The sequence below is a fragment of the Rutidosis leptorrhynchoides genome, chromosome 6 (genome assembly GCF_046630445.1).
Source record: "Rutidosis leptorrhynchoides isolate AG116_Rl617_1_P2 chromosome 6, CSIRO_AGI_Rlap_v1, whole genome shotgun sequence".
NCBI lineage: Eukaryota > Viridiplantae > Streptophyta > Magnoliopsida > Asterales > Asteraceae > Rutidosis > Rutidosis leptorrhynchoides.
In genome coordinates this window covers 389,176,876-389,197,928 of record NC_092338.1, presented here as the reverse complement: position 1 = coordinate 389,197,928, position 21,053 = coordinate 389,176,876, and the positions used below count along the sequence as shown (strand labels likewise).

At 35.6% G+C, this 21,053-nt stretch overlaps 1 pseudogene; it reads left to right on the top strand.

Moving 5' to 3' along the window:
• Positions 1-253: 253 nt before the first annotated feature.
• Positions 254-21,053, top strand: part of LOC139854980 (uncharacterized) — a 241,793-nt pseudogene continuing 220,993 nt past the window's right edge.

The window sequence follows — 21,053 nt, the reverse complement described above, 5'->3', positions numbered from 1 at the left end:
GAATCTACTATTTGAACTAATGTGCGATGCAAGTGATTTTGCAATGGGAGCCGTTTTAGGACAAAGGATTGAAAAACGATTTCAACCTATATATTATGCTAGTAAGACGTTACAAGGAGCACAAACGAACTATACAACTACTGAAAAAGAACTCCTTGCTATTGTCTTTGCTTTTGACAAATTTCGATCATATCTCGTTCTAGCAAAAACGGTGGTCTATACCGACCATTCTGCTCTTAGATACCTATTTTCAAAACAAGATGCTAAACCAAGATTAATCCGTTGGATCTTACTCTTACAAGAGTTTGATATTGAAATCCGAGATAAAAGAGGAGTAGAAAATATCGCCGCTGATCATCTTTCTCGTCTTGAAAATCCCGAATTAGAAGTTCTAAATGAATCGGCCATACAAGACAACTTTCCTGATGAATATCTATTGAAGATAGATTATAATGAAATACCATGGTTTGCAGACTATGCAAACTACTTAGTATGTGGATTCCTTGAAAAAGGATTATCGTACCAAAAACGAAAGAAATTCTTCAGTGATATAAAACACTATTTCTGGGAAGATCCACATTTGTTTAAAAGTTATCCAGATGGAATAATACGCCGATGTGTATTTGGAGATGAAGCCAGTAAAATATTAAACCATTGTCACACAGGACCAACAGGAGGGCATTATGGGCCTCAACTAACAGCAAGAAAAGTTTATGATGCTGGATTCTATTGGCCTACAATTTACAAAGACGCACACCTTCTTTGCAAATCTTGTGATGCTTGTCAAAGGGCCGGAAAAATAAGTCAACGTGATGAAATGCCACAAAATGTCATCCAAGTATGTGAAGTATTTGACATTTGGGGTATTGACTTTATGGGTCCATTTCCAAAATCTCATAATAATCTATATATACTCGTAGCCATTGATTATGTATCTAAATGGGCGGAAGCACAAGCTCTCCCAACTAACGATGCACGAGTTGTAGTCAACTTTTAAAACGTCTTTTTGCAAGGTTTGAAACACCGAAAGCTTTAATAAGTGATCGGGGTACTCATTTCTGTAATAATCAACTTGAGAAAGTTCTTAAAAGATATGGAGTAACTCATAAAATCTCCACCGCATATCATCCACAAACAAGTGGACAAGTTGAAAATACCAACCGAGCTTTAAAACGTATTCTAGAGAAAACCGTAGGATCAAATCCGAAGGAATGGTCCATTAAATTGGAGGATGCACTCTGGGCTTTTAGAACAGCCTACAAAACTCCAATTGGAACCACACCTTTTAGACTTGTTTATGGAAAAGCATGTCATCTTCCAGTAGAAATTGAACACAAAGCATTTTGGGCTTTGAAGACATGTAATCTTGATTTACATGAAGCCGGACGTCTACGGTTAAGTCAACTAAACGAATTAGAAGAATTAAGACATGAAGCATACGAAAATTCGTTAATCTATAAAGAAAGAACGAAGAAATTGCATGATAAAAGAATCAGAAGTTTAAAAGAATTTAAAGAAGGAGACAGAGTTCTTCTTTTCAATTCACGATTCAAGCTATTTCCTGGAAAATTGAAATCAAGATGGTCTGGACCATTCATAGTCAAAAGTGTTTTCCCATACGGAACGATAGAATTAATAAATTCAAATGGGATTGAATTTAAAGTTAATGGTCACAGAGTTAAACACTACATAGATAGTCTGATGGAAGTCGACAACGAAGTTAATCACAATTTCGACACCACAGCTAACTAAGTGTGGGGAGAATCAAGTCTTTAAAGGATAATATGTATTTCTGTTAGAGTTAGATTGTCTGTTTTCGTGTAGTTCTCGAAAATGCAACCCGAATGGTCTTTCCCTAGCAGACCCTAAAGAACTAGTCTTCTCCCCCCATTCTGAATTTTTATTTTTTTTAGGTTTTTACAAAATGAAGACTGCCTGTGAACTAAACCATGGTCTAATGCTACACGCTTTGATCACTAAACGTAATAATGACACACTATCGAGTGAAATAGTATCAGTAATCAGAGAAAGAATGGACGGAGTTAGAAAAGAATCCAGATGCGAAGATAATAAGTTACAATTTGGTAAAGGAAAATCAAAATCCGCAGCGAAAAGAAGAGCACGACACCTAGAAAGATGTCACAAATGCGGAAAATGGTCACATGGAGGTAAATGTTCAAATAATCAAACCTATTCAAATACCGAATTTGTTACTTTATGCAGAGACGGACCGTTCATATGTTTAGAAGAAAAGACACTGAATGCTCGAGGTTACGCCTATGTAGCCATGGAAAACCAATTAAACCGACTATCTTATGAATGGGATAGATCATATAACTAAGAAATCTATTTCACAGGTATGTTTGTACAGTTTTTATTTTTATTATTTTTATTTTTAACCTTTTGATAATAAATGCTAATTTGTTCGCTATAAAGTATTAAATTGGTATTAAATAAAATTAGGTTTGGCGACCGAAATTATTGATATTGTAACATCCCGCGTTTTTCCGTTAAATTTATTTTAACACCGTCTTCTTTTTTTTATAATATCTTTCGTTATTTAAATTCGTAGTTCCGTTGACTAACGTTCATAATATTTCCGCTATTCAATTTTAACACCACTCGTTAACTCTAGCGTTTTAAAATATCTCGTTTGGTTAAATTACGCACCCGGCTTAAAATTGAGGGACCATTTTTACCAAATGGCCAAACTACTCACTAGTAGTTGACTAAGTCAACTACTTCTCTACCATCCTCCACATTTAATTTCTTTTTCTTTCTTCTTTTCTCTCAACCAAAAACTCCCATCCTAAATTCTTCATCATCTTCAATCATCATCCAAATTCAAGCAAGGAATCAAACATCAAAACAAATTGTACTTTTGGAATCCTCGTTTCATCCTCTTCGATTTGATACTAGTCTCATGGCATGGGGTAAGAATTTCTCATGAAACCCTAACTTGTTAAATTCGTTTTTAGACTTGTCAAGTGGTTAATTAGTGTCTATGGCTCGTAGGGATGTCTTGTATGTAATTTGTATGCTCGTTCTTCGTGTTTTGAAAATATGACATGAACACCCAAATGGGTCTAGCTTAATCTTGAGTTTTGGTTGCTCAAATGATGTTATAAGATAAAGTGTATGTGTTAAAAGTGTTAGTTACTTCATTAGCTTCGTTTTGATATGTTGGATGATGAAAAACTAGCTCAATAACATGAAATGTGTTTTTGGTGAATCGATTATCGTTTTGGTAGGAACTTGATGCGGTTGAATGCTAGTTGAGACACTTGTTTGAATGTATGCTAGTTAACTAGTTAAATTGTATGCGTAAATAGCTTCGAAATGGTGTGATGTATGCTAGCGTTTGATTAGTGAATCATAAGTCTCATTTGTGTCGAAATTGATTTTGAAACGATAACGTGGCTAGTGATTTTGACGTAGTAAATGTTTATTGAAACTTGGAATATGCGTCTAGTTGCAATGTATGCGTTATTACCTTCAAAACGTCATATCATTTGTATGTTAAAAGTTCCCGAATCATAAAATGCGTTTCTTTGATTTTTGGTTGAAAATGATGAACTTTGATGATGTTTTCGATTTGGAAATTGTCGGTTATGATCTATGAAAAGTATTTAGTTGTATTCCTTGTTAAAATACCTTTCCAACGATATAAGATACATGTTTAGGAGATTTGCGGTTTGTGAGTTAGGAATTTTTGAAGTTGGATTCGTGCATAAGTTGAAAACTGCAGAAAATAGCTGAACAGCATGGTGCGCGGCGCGCACCTCACCCCGCGCGGCGCGCAAATGGGTCTGGCCAGATTCTGCTCATTATGTCCCTTTTCACGTGAAATGTTTGACTAGCTATCGACCTCCGATTCACATGAAACTTGTTCTAATATACTTGTATATGAATAATTAGCATAGAAAAATAGTCCGGGACCCGACCCGAACATGTTGACTTTTTCGTTGACTTTGACCAAGTTTGACTTTTAGTCAAACTTAACCAAACTTTTATGCAATCGTTCTAACATGCTTTTATACTTGATTCTCGCATGAAACTTGGCAACGTGATTCACATGCTATATTTAATCGAGTCGTAACGAGCCATAGGACTAATTGAACACATTTCGCCCGACCTTGTGTCGTAACCGGTTAATTGATACAACTTACTTGTTTAGGTCAAGGCTAAGCAACTTTCATGCACACGTTTACTTTGTGAAGTACTTTTATACTCGTCCACTCGAGGTGAGATCATAGTCCCACTTTTTACTCTTTTGAACTTACTTTTGGGATGAGAAAACATAAACGATTCTTTTGAACTAAGTGAACACAAGAACGGGAAAACAAACATTCTACATACGAGTTTAGAACGAAAATCCTCAATCCGATTATCATTAGTTACATCAGATGGTGTAAGCGAGAACTTATGTTATATGGCCATATGGGTTTGACAACCCTCATCTTTGACGGTTCGCTACCGTCTACGGATGAAATATATTTTCGGGAAACAGTGTTGTTCTAGCACTAATTTATGGGGTATTCAACGGACGGAATGTTAAGCTTTGATAATTGGGTGCTCGTGAATATTAACTTTTAGAATGTACTATTATTCAACTTTGCAAATCTTGTGGTTCGACTTACTTTACTTTTACTCACTTACTTACTTAAACCTATGATTTCACCAACGTTTTTGCGTTGACAGTTTTCTACATGTTTTCTCAGGTTCATACTTGGCTACTTGATACATGCTTCCGCACTCTTTGATTTCTTGATTGGAGTCAACCATGCATGCATACGCTAGGGATAGCACTTTTGGATTTAAACCTTGGTCTACATATTTACGCTATTTATAGCAACTGTGATTTAAACTAATTATGTCGCTAAATATTTCATTCGTACTTTATAACTTTTGTAAACTTAAACTTGTTGTCGATCCGCTTGTTAAACTAAACTTTGCAAGTCTTGTACTTTTCAAATGAATGCGACATAATTTTGGTCAAACGAGTCTCATATAGGGACTACGACCACGTAACGGGACCTCAGTTAGCGGCGCCGTCAATGACGATTTTGGTCGGGTCGCTACAGATGGTATCAGAGCGTTGGTTGTAGGGAACTAGGGCGTGCATTAGTGTGTCTGACAGAGTCGTTAGGACGCATTAGTGAGTCTAGACTACAACCGGATAGTTAGCCATTGCATTCTGACATACATTTGCTATAGATAGCACTTACTTGACTACCTGTGCATTATACTTAAATCATTCTTAGGAAAAATTTTTAATGGTACCCAACCTTCATCATACGAGCTCGTATTCTGCCACCTTGGTTCGGGAACTCTGACTCCATGGTTGTTATTCACCCCGTCTCATCTTACTATTCATGAGTATTGTAAAGTCACCGTCACTACTCTAGATGAGTATCGTCATCACTGTTTATCGCTACGGTTGCGTACTACTCGTTATCATGACTCGTTACTCTTTTCGTACCTAAATACATTATTGTTTGAATCGAACCGATTTGACGTGAACAATCATTTATACACTTCCCACGGGGAAACGCTTCTTTAGAGTTGTAGAAACTCTTTCGATTTAATACGAGTCACGTTTGAGACGTCGTTACATTTTGTTCATTTTAGATTTTCGCGATGACACGAACTTGAAACTATGGAGTGATGTGGGAATGGAAGTATGAGTTAGCGTAATATAACTACACTCGATCAACGTAGTTATATTACGATAAGACATACCAAAGTTCTAGTGACACGTGATGGTGGTTAGACTCGATCAACCTAAACACCACCATGTGCCATGTACATGACTTCATCCTTTCATGTTTGGACATCTGAAAACTCCGAGAATATTGATAACAACCATACCGGGGACACACCTTCGACTTTTGTCGAACTGTATTTATGCTTCCGAATGAATTACCGATTCCTCTCGGCTTCAACCGTATGTTACACGTGTATACTAGCTCGTCCTCGCACAGTCTTATTGACTAATTACAATTTACTCATTATGCTCGCACTGAGGCGGAAACTTCTCTCTCACCACACTCGTACTTCCGGTTCAGGAAATCTTTATTCTAAACTTTCAATGGAGGGAGGGACTCTCCACGTGATACTAGTATTCACCTCGAGGGTGAATAGTTCCGACGAACGTTTTTCTTTCAAAAACCGATAAGAAATTTGTCCCGATGAACGTATTTGGAAACCGATAAATCTCCCGCGACGTGAATTTCTTGAGAAACTTGTTCCAACTAACGTTTTCAAGTCCTAACAAACTTGTTCAAATACACCTTACGGAATGTACTTCGTTTCGGATCGAGATCCTCGTTTCATTTCTAGACTTACAAAAAGCCTCGGGACCCCGTTTAGACATGAGTACCGCGTACCATCCACAACCCGACGGACCGAACAAACATACGATTTAAGTCTTGAAAACCATAATACGAATTTGTATTACCAACTTCAAATTTTCTTGAGAAACGTCTTTGCCTTTAATCAAACTCTCTTACTACAAAATTTTCATTCGAGTATTGACGCCACGCCTTCGAAACCTTATATGACCGGAAACGTCATTCTCCTTTTGTCGAACCAAGTAAACGATGACCAATTCACCGGGACCGGGATTATGCATGAGCGACCGAGAAAACTTATCCATATCCAAGGAAGACCCAACACGACTCGTTGTCGCCAAATGAGCTACGCCGATTTAGACGTAAACATTTCAAATTCCACGTGGGAAACCGCGTCACGTTAAGAGTCGCACCTTGGAAAGGTGCAATCCGTTTCGGGAAACGTAGGAAGCTAAATCCGCTATATTTCGATCCTTTAAATTCTTGGGGCGTTTTGGACCCGTCGCTAGCCGTTTAGACTTTTCCGACTCATTTTGGGTCTCCGTTATCCTACATTCGATGTATCAACTCAAAGACGTGTTTTGCGAAACGAGAACTTGTTATCTTCTTTGATGAACTCACTATCGACGATAAACCTCACTTCCTAGGAGGACCGGAAACCATAAAATCATGGAACCAAACCTTAAAACAACATACGACCCCGACCTTCAGGTTCGTTGAAATACCCAAGGACGTACCTTCCCTCACTCGTAGAATCGGCAACACAAGACCTCGATGAAGATTCAACAACTACTACTTCCAACTAAATTTCGGGACGAAATTTCTTTTGAGGTGTGGATAATGTAACATCCCGCGTTTTTTCCGTTAAATTTATTTTAACAACGTCTTCTTTTTTTTATAATATCTTTCGTTATTTAAATTCGTAGTTCCGTTGACTAACGTTCATAATATTTCCGCTATTCAATTTTAACACCACTCGTTTACTCTAGCGTTTTAAAATATCTCGTTTGGTTAAATTACGCACCCGGCTTAAAATTGAGGGACCATTTTTACCAAATGGCCAAACTACTCACTAGTAGTTGACTAAGTCAACTACTTCTCTACCATCCTCCACATTTAATTTCTTTTTCTTTCTTCTTTTCTCTCAACCAAAAACTCCCATCCTAAATTCTTCATCATCTTCAATCATCATCCAAATTCAAGCAAGGAATCAAACATCAAAACAAATTGTACTTTTGGAATCCTCGTTTCATCCTCTTCGATTTGATACTAGTCTCATGGCATGGGGTAAGAATTTCTCATGAAACCCTAACTTGTTAAATTCGTTTTTAGACTTGTCAAGTGGTTAATTAGTGTCTATGGCTCGTAGGGATGTCGTGTATGTAATTTGTATGCTCGTTCTTCGTGTTTTGAAAATATGACATGAACACCCAAATGGGTCTAGCTTAATCTTGAGTTTTGGTTGCTCAAATGATGTTATAAGATAAAGTGTATGTGTTAAAAGTGTTAGTTACTTCATTAGCTTCGTTTTGATATGTTGGATGATGAAAAACTAGCTCAATAACATGAAATGTGTTTTTGGTGAATCGATTATCGTTTTGGTAGGAACTTGATGCGGTTGAATGCTAGTTGAGACACTTGTTTGAATGTATGCTAGTTAACTAGTTAAATTGTATGCGTAAATAGCTTCGAAATGGTGTGATGTATGCTAGCGTTTGATTAGTGAATCATAAGTCTCATTTGTGTCGAAATTGATTTTGAAACGATAACGTGGCTAGTGATTTTGACGTAGTAAATGTTTATTGAAACTTGGAATATGCGTCTAGTTGCAATGTATGCGTTATTACCTTCAAAACGTCATATCATTTGTATGTTAAAAGTTCCCGAATCATAAAATGCGTTTCTTTGATTTTTGGTTGAAAATGATGAACTTTGATGATGTTTTCGATTTGGAAATTGTCAGTTATGATCTATGAAAAGTGTTTAGTTGTATTCCTTGTTAAAATACCTTTCCAACGATATAAGATACATGTTTAGGAGATTTGCGGTTTGTGAGTTAGGAATTTTTGAAGTTGGATTCGTGCATAAGTTGAAAACTGCAGAAAATAGCTGAACAGCATGGTGCGCGGCGCGCACCTCACCCCGCGCGGCGCGCAAATGGGTCTGGCCAGATTCTGCACATTATGTCCCTTTTCACGTGAAATGTTTGACTAGCTATCGACCTCCGATTCACATGAAACTTGTTCTAATATACTTGTATATGAATAATTAGCATAGAAAAATAGTCCGGGACCCGACCCGAACATGTTGACTTTTTCGTTGACTTTGACCAAGTTTGACTTTTAGTCAAACTTAACCAAACTTTTATGCAATCGTTCTAACATGCTTTTATACTTGATTCTCGCATGAAACTTGGCAACGTGATTCACATGCTATATTTAATCGAGTCGTAACGAGCCATAGGACTAATTGAACACATTTCGCCCGACCTTGTGTCGTAACCGGTTAATTGATACAACTTACTTGTTTAGGTCAAGGCTAAGCAACTTTCATGCACACGTTTACTTTGTGAAGTACTTTTATACTCGTCCACTCGAGGTGAGATCATAGTCCCACTTTTTACTCTTTTGAACTTACTTTTGGGATGAGAAAACATAAACGATTCTTTTGAACTAAGTGAACACAAGAACGGGAAAACAAACATTCTACATACGAGTTTAGAACGAAAATCCTCAATCCGATTATCATTAGTTACATCAGATGGTGTAAGCGAGAACTTATGTTATATGGCCATATGGGTTTGACAACCCTCATCTTTGACGGTTCGCTACCGTCTACGGATGAAATATATTTTCGGGAAACAGTGTTGTTCTAGCACTAATTTATGGGGTATTCAACGGACGGAATGTTAAGCTTTGATAATTGGGTGCTCGTGAATATTAACTTTTAGAATGTACTATTATTCAACTTTGCAAATCTTGTGGTTCGACTTACTTTACTTTTACTCACTTACTTACTTAAACCTATGATTTCACCAACGTTTTTGTGTTGACAGTTTTCTACATGTTTTCTCAGGTTCATACTTGGCTACTTGATACATGCTTCCGCACTCTTTGATTTCTTGATTGGAGTCAACCATGCATGCATACGCTAGGGATAGCACTTTTGGATTTAAACCTTGGTCTACATATTTACGCTATTTATAGCAACTGTGAATTAAACTAATTATGTCGCTAAATATTTCATTCGTACTTTATAACTTTTGTAAACTTAAACTTGTTGTCGATCCGCTTGTTAAACTAAACTTTGCAAGTCTTGTACTTTTCAAATGAATGCGACATAATTTTGGTCAAACGAGTCTCATATAGGGACTACGACCACGTAACGGGACCTCAGTTAGCGGCGCCGTCAATGACGATTTTGGTCGGGTCGCTACAGATATCATTCAAAAATTTATTACATCACTGCGAAATTTAACGTTTATTCTTAAGGTATAAATATCTTTAATCAATCAACCCAAAATATTTCAAAAATTCGTCATGAGTTAAATTAGGTTTTGGAACCGAAATTACTTTACCGAAAAGAGGGGCGCATATTTTTGATAATATTTGATTGATTAAAGTGGGATAAAAAGCCAAAAAGATTTTTAATTTTATTTTTACCATGTTTTTAAAATTATTATATAAATCTTAAATTAATATTGTAAACTTTGTAAAAACAATATTTTTAAAATTGTAAATATTTGAAAAATTAATATAAGTTTGGTGTGAATTTATAATATGAATTTTTAAATTAAGTTTGGTGTGAATTTATAATATGAATTTTTAAATTAAGTTTGGTGTGAATTTATAATATGAATTTTTAAATTAAGTTTGGTGTGAATTTTTAATTTTTAAAATATGAATTTTTAATTTTATGCATTTCAAATTTTAAGTTTGGTGTGAATTTTTAATATTAATTTTGAATTTTATATTTAAATTGTGTGAATTTAAAAACAAAAATTTACTTTATCTCATTAAGTTAAAAATATGATTTTTAAAATTCGTCGTAAGTTGAAGACTAGGTCTTTGAACCGAAATTGCTTTACCCGAGGGAGGGACGAGAACTTTTATTATCATTATTTTTAATCTTATTGAATTAAAGTATGCCAAAAACATTAAAAAAAAACCCAAAAATCTTAGCTTTTAAAACAATCGCTACAAAAAGACAAATTTTAAAATTTTGTCGAAGGACGGACTAGGACATCGATCCAAAACGACCTCGTCCTAAATAACAAAGGAAACAAAATTTTAAAATTAATTACTTAATTGTTTTAATTAGTATAAGATGTTAAAAAAAACAAAAAAAAAAAAACAAACTCCGCGACTCGCGGAGTTTGAAGGGGAAATCTCCGCGACTCGCGGAGGGATCGAATTACAGAAAAAAAATAAAAGGAGCTGGAACAGCTCAGTTGCACACCACAACTCAAACATACAGCGAAATACTGCCGAAAATACACGAAAAAAAACCCCCAAAATCAAAATTTTTGACCGTTAATCATCAAATCTTTTACTAAAATCATGTTGAGAAGGATGCTATCAAGGAATTACTCAAGAAAAACGGTAAATTTCTACACCTAAACACCATTTAATTCGAAAATTAGTGTTCTTGAGCAATTTTTTTTCCAATTTGATTTTGATGCTTTTTAGTGTAATTATGCTTAAATTATTTATGTATTATACTTGTATAACCTAGATTGATGCTATTTAACATGATTAGAAGCCTTAAACTTCAAATTTTGAGTAATCTAGGGTTTGTGTTCTTGAGCAATTTGGGGCTTTTTGATATAAACAGGTTATGGCCGATTTTTATCATGAATTGTTGCTAAAGTAAGTAGTGTAACATGTTTTGGTAGTTAAATGATCCAAACTTTGAGCCTAAACATGATTTTGAGAATTAAAGTGGACTTTTTCAAGTCTAAAAATTCATGAACTTGATTTTTGAGAGATAATGCCATTTAAAACTTGTTTAATTGCTAGTAATGATTATTTTGACATGTTATTTGAGTTGAATGCTTATGAACTTGGCGAACATTTTCGTATATGCTTATTTGAAAAAGTGTAGATTTGATGAAAATATGAAAATGAGCTTAAGTTTGATATAAATTGATCATGTCATTGTAATTATTTTGATTGATGATTTTGCTGACACTAATGCATATTTGGATGCACAAAAATTGTGTTTGATGTGTTTTGCAGACTGAAAGGGGTGAATCTTCATCCCAAGCTCGCAATGCTCCTGCTGAGAATGCGGAACAACAGGAGGTGGATAACTACTACAAGCAAGATATACCTCATCCAGTCATGACATTTTCTGATATGCACTTGGAAGATTTGCACCCGAACCTGAGATTTGACAGACTTTGGATAGATTATCCAAAATACCAAAGGGGTTTGCATACTCTTCATTCTAAAGTTGTTGAGGTACCTAGGGTCATAGAATGGGGACCATTAGAAGCTGTAGAATTGGCCGGGCCAATTAGGGAATTACTTGCACAGAGGTATGGTAATTCTACTTTTGATGACTGGGTACGTTTATTCACCATGCGTAGACCTGTATATAAAGTATGGTGTGAAGAATTGTTGTGTAGTATAGAATTAAATGATCGGGTAGCTAGTTTAACCGATCGATCTTTTATTAGATTTTTGTTAGGAGGTTCGATGCGCCACATGTCTTTACTAGACATGGCTCAGGCTTTACGTATATATATGAGGAGTTAGCATCTGCCGATTGTAGAGGGTTGATACTAAATGGTAGAAAGATAGATGAAAATTTTGATACACATGGTGTGACGACTCCGTCAAACACTTAACGGCTCCATCACTTGGTCCCACAGCTTGATCGAAACTCTATATGAATTTAATAAAACAAACTTGCATTCTTTATTTAAAAATGATTTCCTATAAAGAAAATCTACTAAATTGTATAAGTTTAGAGAAACTATACATAAATACTTTAACCAAAAGTTGACCAAAACAAAGTCAACAAACAACCACTATTTAATGTAACAAAATAGTATGCAAGTTAATGTTTAACAAAAGCTGCCATCATAAATATGCAGACTCTCTAAGCACAGCGGAAGCAATCAATCATGAACCTGAGAATAAAACATGCGAGTAACTGTCAACAAAAATGTTGAGTGAATTATAGGTTTAATATTGCAAACAATATTTAATTTAAACAACAAAAATTTATGTTTGAAAACATAAAAACTCCTTTTTGGACCACCAAATTATATGCTAGAAAACATATAATAAAACATTATTCCATTTTCCGTGAGCCACCTGGTAACCACTTAACCATTTATTTACCCTTGCCAAACACAATAAATAATATACACCGAACAAGTGTATCTACAACAAAATACGAAGTACTAAACATTCCGATTATAAATTGCTAGCGCGACTAGCTCGAAATGGGGTTGTCAAACCCGATAGATCTATCCGTAGGATTCGCGTTCACCAGTAGAAACCAGTGATTACAGTTACCAGACTAGGGAATATTTTTGTTCAACTCACAATGAATAATTTAAACCAACTTCCACATGTGTCCAAAATATAAAATAAATTGCATGTATTCTCATCCCAAAAGATTTAAAATAGAAAAATGGGACTATAACTCACCTTAAATAGCAACTGAAGAAATCTCACAAACAAGCGAACAGCAAGTAAAGTAAAGTGATCAAGAAAGATCACAACGCCGACCTATAAATAAAGCAGGTCGATATAAATAACTAACTTAGGTCAAGTCTTAGTATGATAGCTATTGTACATGTTGCAAGTAGACATAGAATAATACTCGGCAAGCCTCGGTTTGACTGGAACAGCATACGGACACACACTTTCTATTTTTAGAAAGTTTCTATTTTTAGCAGGTTTCCATTTTTGGAAAGTTTTCTATTTTAGGAAAGTTTCTATTTTTGGAAAGTTTCTATTTTTGGAAAGTTTCCAAATTTAGAAAGTTCTATTTTTAGAAAGTTTTGAAGTTAGGAAAGTTTCCTTATTTAGAAAGTCAACAGAAGTCAACTGAAAGTCAAAGTCAACCGAAAGTCAACTCAAAAGTCAACCTTGGTCAAACATAGTCAACATTAATTTGAAAAGTGTAAGTTATAATAATAACATAGGTTATAATGTTTATTAAAGTCAAAAGTGTATAATTATGTCTTAACATAAGTTTAATTAAATAAAAATGAATTATTAAAGTTTAGATAAGTTTATATGATATAATTAATATAACATAAGTATTTAATTACTTAATTAAATATTAGTCATAATATAAGTATTATTAATTAATAATAAATTTTAAATCATATCATAAGTATTATTAATTAATAATGAATTATTAATCATATCATAAATTTCTAATTATACTTATTAAATCATAAGTATTTAATAATTAAATTATAATTAAATAATAATTAAGTCTTATAATAATTAAATAATTATTTAATCTTTATTATAAGTCTTAAAATAATATTCTCATAAAATAAATTTAATACTTATCATAAGTATTTTTCATTAATAATAAAAGTATTATTAATCATAAGTTTAATTAAAATGTTAATTAAATCATAAGTAATAATTAAATGATATAATAAATATATATCATAAGTCTTAAATGATAATAATTACTTCTTATATCATAAGTAATTAAATGATAATGAAATCCATTATTTATATCATAAGTTTAATAATAAATCCCAAGTTTTAAATCAAAAGTTCATCGGGTCGTATCCTGAGCCCCGGGTGTCGGTTTTCGGCGAGCCTTACATATAACTCCGCCTAAGCAAACCACCCGACACTTTGGTACACTCAAGAACACACCATGAACAGCCCACAAGTCGTGATATACAGCCATGACAACACTTGGGAATTCAATTTACTCAAAACAGTGATTTAGGCACAACGGGTGAACCGTGGCTCGGATTTAGGTGACCCGAACATGAAAATTCATCCCACCATCAGTCCTAACCAAATGACACACCCTAAAGACACCAAGGATGGTCACAAAGTCGGACCCAACCTTGTTCATGCCAAGAACACCTTTCAATCTTTAACAAAAATCAAATTAATCATATCTAGGGCTCCGGGAATCGAAACGACATGAATCCGGAGTCTAAAATTAATTTCTTGATGAGAGGAACTCATCTAAATAGTTTATTTTAACTTTTATATCAGACACAAACCCAGAAATCACGAAATAGCTGCTGTCCAGAAATTTACAAACCGAAAACATGCAATTTTGAGTACATCTATGCATACAAACACCATTACAATAATCCACAAACATCATACTATCAATTAAACATCAAAATACAGTAAATAAATGAAAAATAGAAAATTCTAGGGTTAGGGTTTATACCCTAATCGAGAAACGATTGATGTAGTCGCGTAGAGAAAGACGAGAGGAATCCGATTATACTAATCAATTAATGATCCAAGCTTCAATTTTTAATGATGATGATGATATTGGGGCTGGTTGTAGTCGTTGCCCAAGGAAGAAGGAAAGGGAGAGCAAAAAGAAATATTAGGTTTAGATTAAATTTGATGAAAAAGGAAATTAAATCACAAATGGGAAAAAAACAAGGGAGTAATACCCCCCTCCCTTGTGGCTTCGGCCGAATGGTGGGATGGGAGTGGGCCCCACTAGCCCATCTCACTTAATGGTAATTTCCTGATGGCCCGAAAGCCCGAACGAGTCCCGAAACGCGAAAACGCACTTACGCGATTAAAAATTCGGAAACATAATAACTACGCGACGAAAAATAAATATAAACACTAAATATAATTATATGATCTTAAAATATCATATTTAAAATAAATAGGATTTAAAAATCCCGAAAGCTCGACCGTTGGTTTGAAAACCGAAAAGATTCGCCGGATGGAAATCCGCGACACGTAGAAACGTATAACTTGAAATATGAATCCAAATATTCATATAACACATAATAATTAATATATTATTACAAAAATAATAATATAGGTCATAGAAATGACGTGGCACGAATAGCAGTTAACGGTCGTTAAATAATTAACGGTAAAAGATAACGGGAAAAGTAGGGTCGTTACAGTACCTTCCCGTTACGGAAATTTCGTCCCGAAATTTAAGCAGGTGCAGGGGTTGACTCAGCATCTGGGAACAAATACGGGTACTTCTGCCTCATCTGAACTTCACGCTCCCAAGTGAACTCGGGAACGCGTCGTTCCATCTAACTCGAAAATAGAAATTCTACTCTGTTTAAGAGTCTTAACCTTTCGATCCATAATTTCAACAGGTTCCTTAAAAGAAAAAGTAGTTTCTTATCAACATGAAGTCCCTCCAGAGGAATATTCTTATCGGCCTTGGCCAAACACTTCTTTAAATTCGATACATGAAGAACATCGTGAACAACACTGAGTTCTTGTGGCAATTTCAAACGATAAGCCACGGGTCCAACTCTCTCAATAATCCCAAAAGGTCCAACAATTCGAGGATTCAACTTTCCCCTTTTACCAAAACGTACCACACCCTTCCAAGGTGAAACTTTCAACATAACACGATCACCGACCTGAAAGTCGATATCGTTCCTTCTCTTATCAGCATAACTCTTTTGCCTACTCCTGGCAGTTCTCAATCTTTCCTTAATCTGTGCAATCTTCTCGGTAGTCTCGTGAATGATCTCTGGTCATGTGAGTTGAGCATCCCCAACCTCATTCCAACAGACAGGAGACCTACACTTTCTACCATACAGAGCTTCAAATGGTGCGGCTTTAATACTTGCATGATAACTGCTGTTATAAGAAAACTCATCCAGCGGCAAATATTTATCCCACCCATTTCCAAAATCAATAACACACGCTCTTAACGTGTTTTCTACGTTTGAATGGTCCTTTCACTCTGACCATCTGTCTGTGGATGATAAGCGGTGCTCATATCCAGTTTAGTTCCTAGAGCACCTTGTTAGGACTGCCTCAGTCCAACATAATCGATACGGGAACACCATGTCTCGAAATAATCTCCTTCAAATACAAACGAGTAAACTTCTTCATTGAATATGTTTCCTTAATTGGCAAGAAAAGAGTTGACTTAGCGAGTCGGTAACAATCACCCAAATGGCATCATAACCACCCACAACTCCCGGTAACTTCGTAATAAAGTCCATCTTAATACCTTCCCACTTCCACTCGGGAATTTCAGGTTGCACCAAAAGTCCAGACGGTTTCTGATGTTCAGCTTTAACCTTAGCGCAGGTCAAACACTTAGCCACATACGTAGCCACATCAGCTTTCAAATTAGGCCACCAATACAGCTCCTTAAGATCATGATACATCTTTCCTGAACCAGGATGAATAGAGTACCTAGACTTATGAGCCTCATCTAAAACAAGTTTTCGTAGATCACCAAACTTCAGAACCCAAAGGCATCCCGCAAAATACCGAGTACCATCGGTTTGTACCTCTAACTGTTTACTCAAGCCTCAGACCTTCCCGTTACAAAATTTTCCTCCTTCAAGGCTTCTTATTGTGCCTCAAGGATCTGCCTAGCGAGGTTTGTTTGAATTGTCATATTCAAGGCCCTAAACCTGCGAGGTTCAGCCCTTTCTTTACGACTTAATGCATCAGCCACATCATTGGCCTTCCCCGGATGATATAAAAGTTCGCAATCATAATCATTTAACGTCTCAACCCATCTTCGTTGCCTCATATTTAACTGTTTCTGATCAAGAATATGTTGAAGACTTTTGTGATCAGTGTACAATGTACCTTTGACCCCATATAGATAATGTCTGCAAATCTTAAGCGCAAACACAACAGCTCTCAACTCTAAATCATGGGTTACGTAATTCTGCTCGTGAATCTTCAACTGACGTGACGCGTACGCAATAACTTTCTTTCGTTGCATCAAAACACAACCAAAGTCTTGACACGAAGCATCACAATAGATAACAAAATCATCATTACCCTCAGGTAGTGATAATATCGGTGCAGAAGTTAACTTCTTCTTCAGAGTTTGAAAAGCAGACTCTTGTTCACTCTTCCACTCGTACTTCTTCCCCTTATGTGTTAAAGCAGTCAGAGGTTTCGCTACTCGTGAAAAATCTTGAATGAAGCTTCTATAATAGCCTGCTAATCCTAGAAACTGGCGAATCTGAGTAGGGGTTTTCGGAACTTCTCACTTTTCAATCGCCTCAATCTTAGCAGAATCAACTTGTATTCCCTATTTACTAACAATATGTCCGAGGAAATTGAACTTCTCTTAACCAGAAAGCACACTTAGGGAACTTAGCGTACAACTCTTCTTTCCTCAACAGATCAAGCACTAACTTCAAATGTTCTTCGCCCTTCATCACTCTTAGAATAAATAAGGATGTGGTCGATGAAAACAGTAACGAATTTGTCCAGATAGGGTCTACACACACGGTTCATGAGGTCCATGAACACAGCAGGTGCATTTATCAATCCGAACGGCATAACAAGGAATTCGAAGTGACCATAACGGGTACGGAAAGCAGCTTTCGGAATATCAGTTTCTTTAGCGCGTAATTGGTGATAACCGGAACGAAGATCAATCTTATAATAAACGGACGAACCTTGAAGTTGATCGAACAGATCATCAATTCTCGGAAGAGGGTAACGGTTTTTTAACAGTAAGCTTGTTCAATTCACGATAATCAATCCACAAATGAAACGAACCATCTTTCTTCTTAACAAACAAAACAGAAGCTCCCAAAGAGGAACATATAAGGACGAATGAGGTATAGTTGCAGCCAACAAAGGAAGAAATATAGAGAGTAACCATATCAGTGGTAACGGTGTTTAAGACAATTCCTTCAAAGGGAATAGCGAGGATCATGAACTTCAAAGTAAATTTTCATTACATTTCTGAAAGTAAGATGTACAAAAGGTGTGATATTTCAACGACAATAAACTTCCTCGCACAATGAGCGAGTCAATCTAGGATTCATCCTTATTCTTCAATTTATATGCGGATGAAAGGAAACGTGAATCATGGGTTATAAAGAATGGCCGACTCCAGGTGAGATGAATCTCCAAAAGAAATTTTGTGTACCTCAAAGTATTGAGTCCTAGGATTGATGTTTACGAGGGTGTTGCGGTTGACAGCGAAAATTGAGAGTAGAAACTCCTCAAACGGTCTAGTGTAATATATATCCATGATACCCATTAGAATAACAGTTGGGGTAGAAACCCACCTAGCGCCTGTTCTACAATAGGGTGAACACCGAGTTGTACCCCAGAAAATTGATTTATCGGTCCGCGTTTCGTCCACGTCCAACCATAAGAGGGAAATTTTATGAGCGCAAAGACTTTCCAACAGATTTTATAAAACCGACATCTAAAGTGGTGTAATAGTTTCTATCAATGAACTTAATGGTAGGTTTCATCCTTAAACGGATGATGAAAAGAACTGTGATCCAAACACTCTGTAGAGTAATGCGAAAATTTTTAATATAATCAATCAAAGAAGTTTTGAAAAAGCTTTAAACGTCTGATGTGACCCCATAAATGGAACCAAGTTCTTAGTAAATTTAGAAGTATGCACAACGTGTAAAATAATTTGACTTAATTAAGCAACTCAATAAAGGATTGGTTTTAAAATAAATTTGAAGGTATAATTTAGAATGGTAGCCAAAATGAGTTAAGGGTAGATTTATTAATTTGATTTTATATGTACAAATATGATTTTGTAAATTGCATACATGATAGACAATCTTACTACTTCTATTTGCCCATAATCCCATGAGGACCGCCCAATTAAACAAATGTGTAAAAATTTTGATGAAAAGCAGGGTATCCGTATACCAGGAGTTGAAGTAAGATCGTTGAAGATCGGGTGAAGGACTTGAATCGCCTTGCGACATCTAGTCAACAAATGCTACGAGGTCATGGAAACCAATGAGTTAAATATTGTCTTGACTATTATCAGGACATAAGTCCTTGGGCCAAAACTGTTCCCGAGCGAAGCTGTTGCTAACGAGCGAGTTATGAAGGATAGAGCACGAGATAGATAATCTGGTTAAAACGAGCTTCTCGTATATCAACAAATGAGATAATTAATATTTTCCCCACCCATGTAATACATCGGAATTTATGAATGAGTGGTGTAAAAATTTTCTTTGACTCGCTTTCTATTCCTCATGTCACAATATTGGGACTTCCTTATGAATTAATGTAATATAATCACGTTGGCCTGACGCCATTATATTTCGCTAATTCATAGTTCCATTCCAATAGCACTACATGAGGTCAGGACACGCGATCAACCTCGAATTTCAACACAATTTCCCTAAAACAATTTCTTAACAATGTGCTAAGGATAGCACAAGAGACAAAGACATCGAAAGTAATGAATAGGAGTAACGATGACATAAAAATGTCTTCGAAGTACCAAGAATCTCTAAAAGTCAAGAATTACGTTTTCCGTTTCAAAAACCAAAGCACATGGGCACAACGGCACAAAGGCACGTAATATAACAAAAATGTTATATACCCAAACACAATAGCTGACATTGAAATGCCGAGCCTTTAGAAGTCAAGAATGACATCTCACGTAATATAACTCAAACGTTATATACATAACCCTAATAGATGACATAGAAATGCCTAGAATTCTAGAACACGTAATGTAACTCAAACGTTATATCAATAAACACAAATTATGACATAGAAATGTCGAGAATTTCATAAGTCAAGAATGACACCCTCTCGGTTTCACTAACCGAGGCGTTCCTATAAAAGATGAACTCGCATGAGTCGGAGAATACGTTTAAATCAGAATGGGAGTTCCTCCCGGATTCAGAACATAATAGAAATGTATGTATGATAACAATATACATACCAACACGATACAAATAATCCCATATAATAATATATAATAGGCCGGGCTGTAGACTAGACTCACTAATGCACCCTATTGACTCGGGTAACGACATCAATGCAGCCTAATTCCCTACAACCAAGGCTCTGATACCAACTGTGACGACTCCGTCAAACACTTAACGGCTCCATCACTTGGTCCCACAGCTTGATCGAAACTCTATATGAATTTAATAAAACAAACTTGCATTCTTTATTTAAAAATGATTTCCTATAAAGAAAATCTACTAAATTGTATAAGTTTAGAGAAACTATACATAAATACTTTAACCAAAAGTTGACCAAAACAAAGTCAACAAACAACCACTATTTAATGTAACAAAATAGTATGCAAGTTAATGTTTAACAAAAGCTGCCATCATAAATATGCAGACTCTCTAAGCACAGCGGAAGCAATCAATCATGAACCTGAGAATAAAACATGCGAGTAACTGTCAACAAAAATGTTGAGTGAATTATAGGTTTAATATTGCAAACAATATTTAATTTAAACAACAAAAATTTATGTTTGAAAACATAAAAACTCCTTTTTGGACCACCAAATTATATGCTAGAAAACATATAATAAAACATTATTCCATTTTCCGTGAGCCACCTGGTAACCACTTAACCATTTATTTACCCTTGCCAAACACAATAAATAATATACACCGAACAAGTGTATCTACAACAAAATACGAAGTACTAAACATTCCGATTATAAATTGCTAGCGCGACTAGCTCGAAATGGGGTTGTCAAACCCGATAGATCTATCCGTAGGATTCGCGTTCACCAGTAGAAACCAGT